Raw genomic sequence first — 9,558 nt, 5'->3', positions numbered from 1 at the left:
GAATGAAAAACCCTCTTCATACCCAACATTAATGATACGAAGTGAAGAGGGTAAGAGTGTCTTAACACCTGCTTTCAACTGAGAGCTTGGGAAACCTCTCCGTGATACCTTGTTAAGAGGGTCACCTAATGAGGATGGTCCTGTCACAGCCGAAGTCATGGCTCCCCCATCCACTAATGAACTTACACACGAGTGTGAAGTGGCAGGAGGAGTGGGCAGGTTACTGTAATCTCTAATAGGAAGTGTCCAGGTTAATGGCTGCCCCTGGTTTCATATTTTAATAGCTCAAAAAGCGTGTGATCTAATATGCGGCCCATTACCGCCAACAGCCTGTCTTTTTCAGAGCTGGAAGACTCTCGTGGTCTGGTTATGGTTCTCTGTAGTATGGAGAAAGTTTCTCGAGCAGGTTAGAGATGATTGATGGATCTGTCAAGCACAGATGATTAAGGTCAAGTGGAAGGGGTGGACCTGAGATGAGTCTCACTCTAAAGGCTGTTACAGTACGTACTCAATGCACTGGTCACTGCACCAAAGCTCTATGCATACTTGCGCTTGGGTGTGCGACACTATTTGCTATTTCAGCACCGACTCTGCACACCGTCAAAGAAGCAAATATTGTAAACAAGAGGACCAGCTAACGGTGTCGAGAAAGGTCTGAGCAGTAGACCTGGTTGAAAATAAGTCTGTTCATTAGGCCTACCTTTTGCTTGATGTTCTTTTGCATTGTAGGCCTACATACTAATAATTCCCCGTGCTGCAACTCTCACAGGTAACTTCTCCAGCTGACTATTAAAACTTCACTGCTAGCCTAGCCTACTAATCACCTTCACCTGTGCTGCAACTCTCTGCTGGTAACTTTGCTTAGACTGCTTCCTCAGCTGGTGATTCAAACTTCATGATACTGTGCCATTCCCCTGCACTGCCACTCTTGCTGGTGATCTTAAACTGACAGTCAAACAATTAAACTTCATGACTCTACAGTTCACAAATTAGTTCCAATTCTACTACAAACCACTTACCCTCTGATGGCCATTGTTTAAGTTTGTTTTGAAAATGCGAAATTCACGTTTTTATGCGTTGATAAGCCTCTTAGGTTCATGTAGGATGTGGGCTATATGAAGTGCCGACATGTCGGACTGCTGTTGATGTTGTTCTATGATAATTTATGAGTGAACTTAGCAAACATGTGGTGCCGGGCAGTGTTGTGCCTGAACGCGTTCATTGAACGAAAGTTCATGAACTCGTTCATAATTTTGGTGAACTTGAACTGAACGAACTGTATTTCTGCCTGATGAACGATACTGTGAACGCGTTCATTCTGGTGTTTGTGAACGTCACGTTCACTCTTTTTTAATTTCGTTCAATAATTCAGGCAAACAACACACTGTTAATAGCACTAAAGTGTTGCCCAACCGTTGCGGGTGCTTCTTTATCTATGCCAGATTCTATGCCTACCTGAATTCATATTTCCGTATCTACTATCGGAACTTTTCATGCTGCCGACCTATGTGTAATGTTGCCACCACAGCTGCTGTGAATGCAATCGCGGAAAAAATTGCACTTGATGATCAAGGGAAGTATTACGTGTAGCCTTTTAAAGTATGGAGTTTCGTTTGTGCCAAAATGTTCAAACAATACTTTTTCAAATTCAAACAAAAATCAATTAATCAAAATATCAAATACAAAATCTAAACAAAAAAAATAAAGTCGAAAAAAAAAAGTCTAAACTCGCAAACAAATTATTTGTGTAGTTGTAAAAAAAAACTGTTTGAATAACTTGTCTTTTGGTTTACAATAACAACAATCATTTGCAGCGACATCATTCGTTTGTTTGCTCCTGGCTTTTTCAGTTTCGATTCTGGCTCTGGCGTTTGCGCTGCCTGTTTCTTTGCTTGCGATTCTGGCACAAACTTCACATGTGGGTGGGTGTCTGTGGGGTGCATTCCTATTGGCTGATGCGTTTTGACTGACAGCTTTACTATGGATTCAAGCGCAAGAGCTACCCACCCCCCCCTCCCCTCCCCAGGTGCAACGCTCTTTTTGGCCACTATGTACAGGTATATGGGATGTGGCGCTATTGAGCACAGTATGTCAACCGCCATATGAAGAAGAAGATATTGACCACAGTAAGTTCCGTGGAGCTAGCTACACCAAAGCCATCGATGGGCTACACGCGTTATGGACTCAAAACAATGGGTTTTCCTCACTACTCATTAATCCAAGGTAAGAAGTGTAATCTAATTTGTTATGGGTCTAATTTTCACGTTTATGTGGGATGGCGTAGTTGTTACAATACTGACGCTGGTTTTAAGGTATCAGATGGCTATCTTAGCATCGTAGGTTTGTCCACATACAAACGAGGCTTTTGATGAAATGTCGCACTACAGTAGCCTAAATTATGAATTCATACCATGTATTTATTTGTTCAGAAGTATATTGTTAATGTCCTCGCGTTATATAAGCGTATGTGTCCGATTATGTCATGAAATATCGCTATGTTGTCAACGGTAGTCTAGCATAGTATGAGCGCGATGGTGCGATCTATCTGTGGTCAGTTCATCAATGGCCCTGGCGATCTCTGGAGGTCCACTCTTTGTGAACGTTTGGAGACCACAGACATAGTATAACCTTAGTTATAGTATTGGTTCATTTGCCTGAGAAAGACCCAAGGGTCGAAACGTTACTTTTTGTAAACATGGGAGCTCAAGCAGCCAACGCTACCTTCTTCTGTTACATCTCCCCAGGAAATGTTATTAAGCACTGTGACCAGCTCTGTCTTTTGATTAGTACATGTAATTTGTCTTTTGCTTGTGCTTGTGTGTTTGTGCAGAACAACTCATCGTGATGGAGCACCTGTACTCCCTGATACAGCAGGATCTGAGGGGATTCCTCAGACAGGACGCAGATGTGGATTGACAACATCCTGCAGTTTGACCTGTTCAACCGACCTCTTCTCTGTCCCATACACACCACACAGTCTTTGGTCAACCTCTGCTTCATTGCCATCACAACCATCGGTCCCTGTTTCATCTGCAGCACAACACAGCACAGCTGACGGCCTCTTCTCCATCTGCAGCACAGCACCACACACCAGACAGAGTCCGCTGCGTCTTTCACACACCTGGTGGATCCTATTGTGTGCCTCACATACCTGAGAGACTCTGCTCCACAGTACCTGCAGGCTCTGCCCTGCCCTGCCCCACCCCTCGCACACCCGATGGACCTAGCTGTGTCCCTCACATACACAATGCACTGTACCCCATCCCTCACACAGCCGATGGACCTAGCTGTGTCCCTCACATACACAATGCGCTGTACCCCATCACTCACACACCCGATGAATCTAGCGGTGTCCCTCACATACACAATGCGCTGTACCCCATCCCTCACACACCCAACAGACCCTGTTGTGTCTCTAACACACACAGCAGGCTTTGCCCAGCCCCTCAGGGTGGCTCTGAAATCTGTGGCGTTCACACTCCCAACAGACGCTGCTCTCTCCCTCACACACCCGGCTGGCTCTGCCCGGTCCGTTGCACACCTGCAGACTTCCAGCCGCCACAAACCCAGCTCACCCTTCTCCTGCTGTGTCCTTTACAAACCAAAAAACGCAGCTATGCTCCGCACATGACTAGCTGACTCTGCCTGGTCCCTTGCACACCCAGTGGACGTGGACACTGTTGTTACTGTTGATATTGATATTGCTGTTATTGTTGATATACATAGGTTTCTCGTTTACCAACTATACTGGCTGCGCACGCATCCGAGAGGCAGAAAATGCCAAGCTACATTACAAAGTTACCAAGTAGTTGGATGTTAAGAATGGTAAGCTTATATGCTATGATTAATTAAGCAATGAAAAAGTGATGTTACCTTCCAAAAAAATGTATTTATTCAGTCAGAGTTCCCAAAAGTACAGCTTGATGATGGTATTGACAAACATACTGGGAAGGCAGAGCGCCGAAGCGCGTCTGTGTGAATAAATGGTGATTGCTTATGCATAGTGCGGCCTGTTCTCTTGTTTTCATTGACAAACATAGCACATCAGTTATGAAACCATGCTGTGTGATGGATGTATATCAGGTTTATGTAACAACAGGCCACATTTCATTTTATGTGCTTGACTTCATGGCGGGCCACATGAAACAGAGCAGAGGGCCGCATGTGGCCCCTGGGCCTTAGTTTGCCCACCCCTGTTGTAGTAGCATGTCAAATTAGTTTATCCAATCATATGAAAGGAGTTTTGACAAGGCCCTGCCTTCTGAAATACATTTCCAATGGAGTAGTTCCAGATGAATGTGAGGAGCTAGGTGGAACGAAATTCAAGTGGTGAGTCAGGTTAACATACAGTAAGTAGTATGTAAAATAATTCAATTTTATTGTCCTTTATTCAAAACAACACTTATTCTAATAAAGTCAAACTGCAGGATGTTGTCAATCCACATCTGCGTCCTGTCTGAGGAATCCCCTCAGATCCTGCTGTATCAGGGAGTACAGGTGCTCCATCACGATGAGTTTTTCTGCACAAACACACAAGCACAAGCAAAAGACAAATTACATGTACTAATCAAAAGACAGAGCTGGTCACAGTGCTTAATAACATTTCCTGGGGAGATGTAACAGAAGAAGGTAGCGTTGGCAACACTGCTTGAGCTCCCATGTTTACAAAAAGTAACGTTTCGACCCTTGGGTCTTTCTCAGGCAAATGAACCAATACTCTAACTAAGGTTATACTATGTCTGTGGTCTCCAAACGTTCACAAAGAGTGGACCTCCAGAGATCGCCAGGGCCATTGATGAACTGACCACAGATAGATCGCACCATCGCGCTCATACTATGCTAGACTACCGTTGACAACATAGCGATATTTCATGACATAATCGGACACATACGCTTATATAACGCGAGGACATTAACAATATACTTCTGAACAAATAAATACATGGTATGAATTCATAATTTAGGCTACTGTAGTGCGACATTTCATCAAAAGCCTCGTTTGTATGTGGACAAACCTACGATGCTAAGATAGCCATCTGATACCTTAAAACCAGCGTCAGTATTGTAACAACTACGCCATCCCACATAAACGTGAAAATTAGACCCATAACAAATTAGATTACACTTCTTACCTTGGATTAATGAGTAGTGAGGAAAACCCATTGTTTTGAGTCCATAACGCGTGTAGCCCATCGATGGCTTTGGTGTAGCTAGCTCCACGGAACTTACTGTGGTCAATATCTTCTTCTTCATATGGCGGTTGACATACTGTGCTCAATAGCGCCACATCCCATATACCTGTACATAGTGGCCAAAAAGAGCGTTGCACCTGGGGAGGGGAGGGGGGGGTGGGTAGCTCTTGCGCTTGAATCCATAGTAAAGCTGTCAGTCAAAACGCATCAGCCAATAGGAATGCACCCCACAGACACCCACCCACATGTGAAGTTTGTGCCAGAATCGCAAGCAAAGAAACAGGCAGCGCAAACGCGAGAGCCAGAATCGAAACTGAAAAAGCCAGGAGCAAACAAACGAATGATGTCGCTGCAAATGATTGTTGTTATTGTAAACCAAAAGACAAGTTATTCAAACAGTTTTTTTTTACAACTACACAAATAATTTGTTTGCGAGTTTAGATTTTTTTTTTTCGACTTTATTTTTTTTGTTTAGATTTTGTATTTGATATTTTGATTAATTGATTTTTGTTTGAATTTGAAAAAGTATTGTTTGAACATTTTGGCACAAACGAAACTCCATATTAAAGCGCCCTATGTCACTGAACAGTTCCATCTCTCACGCTGCAGATAGGCCTTGCTCTCCTGGTGTAAAAACTACACTCTTCTGAAAGCGAGGCCGTATATTTCGCATGCTTCATGTCTGAATGTCCGCTACCGTCAGAAATGCGGCAAGCAATTATAGCAGAATGTGCGTAAAACCTGTCTGAAAATGGCTATTTCATGTTAAACTAATGAAATAATTGCTGGCTGTGGCAACAATTTTAAAAGAGTAGGCTTATAGTTCGCAACATATTGAAAAAATGAACTGAACTAGTTAATTTTTTTGAAGCTGTGAACTTATGGAGTTTCGTTTGTGCCAAAAAGTTCAAACAATACTTTTTCAAATTCAAACAAAAATCAATTAATCAAAATACCAAATACAAAATCTAAACAAAAAAAATAAAGTCGAAAAAAAAAATCTAAACTCGCAAACAAATTATTTGTGTAGTTGCAAAAAAAAACTGTTTGAATAACTTGTCTTTTGGTTTACAATAACAACAGTCATTTGCAGCGACATCATTCGTTTGTTTGCTCCTGGCTTTTTCAGTTTCGATTCTGGCTCTCGCGTTTGCGCTGCCTGTTTCTTTGCTTGCGATTCTGGCACAAACTTCACATGTGGGTGGGTGTCTGTGGGGTGCATTCCTATTGGCTGATGCGTTTTGACTGACAGCTTTACTATGGATTCAAGCGCAAGAGCTACCCACCTCCCCCCCTCCCCAGTAGGTAGTGGTGCAACGCTCTTTTTGGCCACTATGTACAGGTATATGCGATGTGGCGCTATTGAGCACAGTATGTCAACCGCCATATGAAGAAGAAGAAGATATTGACCACAGTAAGTTCCGTGGAGCTAGCTACACCAAAGCCACCGATGGGCTACACGCGTTATGGACTCAAAACAATGGGTTTTCCTCACTACTCATTAATCCAAGGTAAGAAGTGTCATCTAATTTGTTATGGGTCTAATTTTCACGTTTATGTGGGATGTTATGGCGTAGTTGTTACAATACTGACGCTGGTTTTAAGGTATCAGATGGCTATCTTAGCATCGTAGGTTTGTCCACATCCAAACGAGGCTTTTGATGAAATGTCGCACTACAGTAGCCTAAATTATGAATTCATACCATGTATTTATTTGTTCAGAAGTATATTGTTAATGTCCTCGCGTTATATAAGCGTATGTGTCCGATTATGTCATGAAATATCGCTATGTTGTCAACGGTAGTCTAGCATAGTATGAGCGCGATGGTGCGATCTATCTGTGGTCAGTTCATCAATGGCCCTGGCGATCTCTGGAGGTCCACTCTTTGTGAACGTTTGGAGACCACAGACATAGTATAACCTTAGTTAGAGTATTGGTTCATTTGCCTGAGAAAGACCCAAGGGTCGAAACGTTACTTTTTGTAAACATGGGAGCTCAAGCAGTGTTGCCAACGTTACCTTCTTCTGTTACATCTCCCCAGGAAATGTTATTAAGCACTGTGACCAGCTCTGTCTTTTGATTAGTACATGTAATTTGTCTTTTGCTTGTGCTTGTGTGTTTGTGCAGAACAACTCATCGTGATGGAGCACCTGTACTCCCTGATACAGCAGGATCTGAGGGGATTCCTCAGACAGGACGCAGATGTGGATTGACAACATCCTGCAGTTTAACTTTATTAGAATAAGTGTTGTTTTGAATAAAGAACAATAAAATTGTACTACTTACTACTTACTGTATGTTAACCTGACTCACCACTTGAATTTCGTTCCACCTAGCTCCTCACATTCATCTGGAACTACTCCATTGGAAATGTATTTCAGAAGGCAGGGCCTTGTCAAAACACCTTTCATATGATTGGATAAACTAATTTATTGACATGCTACTACAACAGGGGTGGGCAAACTAAGGCCCAGGGGCCACATGCGGCCCTCTGCTCTGTTTCATGTGGCCCGCCATGAAGTCAAACACATAAAATTAAATGTGGCCTGTTGTTACATAAACCTGATATACATCCATCACACAGCATGGTTTCATAACTGATGTGCTATGTTTGTCAATGAAAACAAGAGAACAGGCCGCACTATGCATAAGCAATCACCATTTATTCACACAGACGCGTTTCGGCGCTCTGCCTTCCCAGTATGTTTGTCAATACCATCATCAAGCTGTACTTTTGGGAACTCTGACTGAATAAATACATTTTTTTGGAAGGTAACATCACTTTTTCATTGCTTAATTAATCATAGCATATAAGCTTACCATTCTTAACATCCAACTACTTGGTAACTTTCTAATGTAGCTTGGCATTTTCTGCCTCTCGGATGCGCGCGCAGCCAGTATAGTTGGTAAACGAGAAACCTATGTATATCAACAATAACAGCAATATCAACAGTCACAACAGTGTCCACGTCCACTGGGTGTGCAAGGGACCAGGCAGAGTCAGCTAGTCATGTGCGGAGCATAGCTGTGTTTTTTGGTTTGTAAAGGACACAGCAGGAGAAGGGTGAGCTGGGTTTGTGGCGGCTGGAAGTCTGCAGGTGTGCAACGGACCGGGCAGAGCCAGCCGGGTGTGTGAGGGAGAGAGCAGCGTCTGTTGGGAGTGTGAAAGCCACAGATTTCAGAGCCACCCTGAGGGGCTGGGCAAAGCCTGCTCTGTGTGTTAGAGACACAACAGGATCTGTTGGGTGTGTGAGGGATGGGGTACAGCGCATTGTGTATGTGAGGGACACAGCTAGATCCATCGGGTGTGTGAGGGATGGGGTACAGCGCATTGTGTATGTGAGGGACACAGCTAGGTCCATCGGGTGTGCGAGGGGTGGGGCAGGGCAGAGCCTGCAGGTACTGTGGAGCAGAGTCTCTCAGGTATGTGAGGCACACAATAGGATCCACCAGGTGTGTGAAAGACGCAGCGGACTCTGTCTGGTGTGTGGTGCTGTGCTGCAGATGGAGGAGAGGCCGTCAGCTGTGCTGTGTTGTGCTGCAGATGAAACAGGGACCGATGGTTGTGATGGCAATGAAGCAGAGGTTGACCAAAGACTGTGTGGTGTGTATGGGACAGAGAAGAGGTCGGTTGAACAGGTCAAACTGCAGGATGTTGTCAATCCACATCTGCGTCCTGTCTGAGGAATCCCCTCAGATCCTGCTGTATCAGGGAGTACAGGTGCTCCATCACGATGAGTTGTTCTGCACAAGCACACAAGCACAAGCAAAAGACATGAGACATGTACTAATCAAAAGACAGAGCTGGTCACAGTGCTTAATAACATTTCCTGGGGAGATGTAACAGAAGAAGGTAACGTTGGCAACACTGCTTGAGCTCCCATGTTTACAAAAAGTAACGTTTCGACCCTTGGGTCTTTCTCAGGCAAATGAACCAATACTCTAACTAAGGTTACACTATGTCTGTGGTCTCCAAACGTTCACAAAGAGTGGACCTCCAGAGATCGCCAGGGCCATTGATGAACTGACCACAGATAGATCGCACCATCGCGCTCATACTATGCTAGACTACCGTTGACAACATAGCGATATTTCATGACATAATCGGACACATACGCTTATATAACGCGAGGACATTAACAACATACTTCTGAACAAATAAATACATGGTATGAATTCATAATTTAGGCTACTGTAGTGCGACATTTCATCAAAAGCCTCGTTTGTATGTGGACAAACCTACGATGCTAAGATAGCCATCTGATACCTTAAAACCAGCGTCAGTATTGTAACAACTACGCCATAACATCCCACATAAACGTGAAAATTAGACCCATAACAAATTAGATTACACTTCTTACCTTG

General features: G+C 43.6%; 2 long non-coding RNA genes across 2 annotated transcripts; both read left to right on the top strand.

The window, feature by feature from the left end:
- The first annotated feature begins 2,104 nt into the window (after nt 1–2,104).
- Nucleotides 2,105–3,999, top strand: LOC134092269 (uncharacterized). Its single transcript, XR_009940186.1, has 2 exons — nt 2,105–2,223; nt 2,831–3,999. It is a non-coding gene; the product is annotated as an uncharacterized LOC134092269 (long non-coding RNA).
- A 2,193-nt stretch (nt 4,000–6,192) lies between these two features.
- LOC134091755 (uncharacterized) lies at nt 6,193–7,471 on the top strand. Its single transcript, XR_009940141.1, has 2 exons — nt 6,193–6,703; nt 7,321–7,471. It is a non-coding gene; the product is annotated as an uncharacterized LOC134091755 (long non-coding RNA).
- The last annotated feature ends 2,087 nt before the right edge of the window (nt 7,472–9,558 follow it).

This window comes from Sardina pilchardus, chromosome 9 (assembly GCF_963854185.1).
Source record: "Sardina pilchardus chromosome 9, fSarPil1.1, whole genome shotgun sequence".
Lineage (NCBI taxonomy): Eukaryota > Metazoa > Chordata > Actinopteri > Clupeiformes > Clupeidae > Sardina > Sardina pilchardus.
Note: the sequence above shows the minus strand (reverse complement) of the source record. Positions and strands in the feature narration are given on the sequence as shown.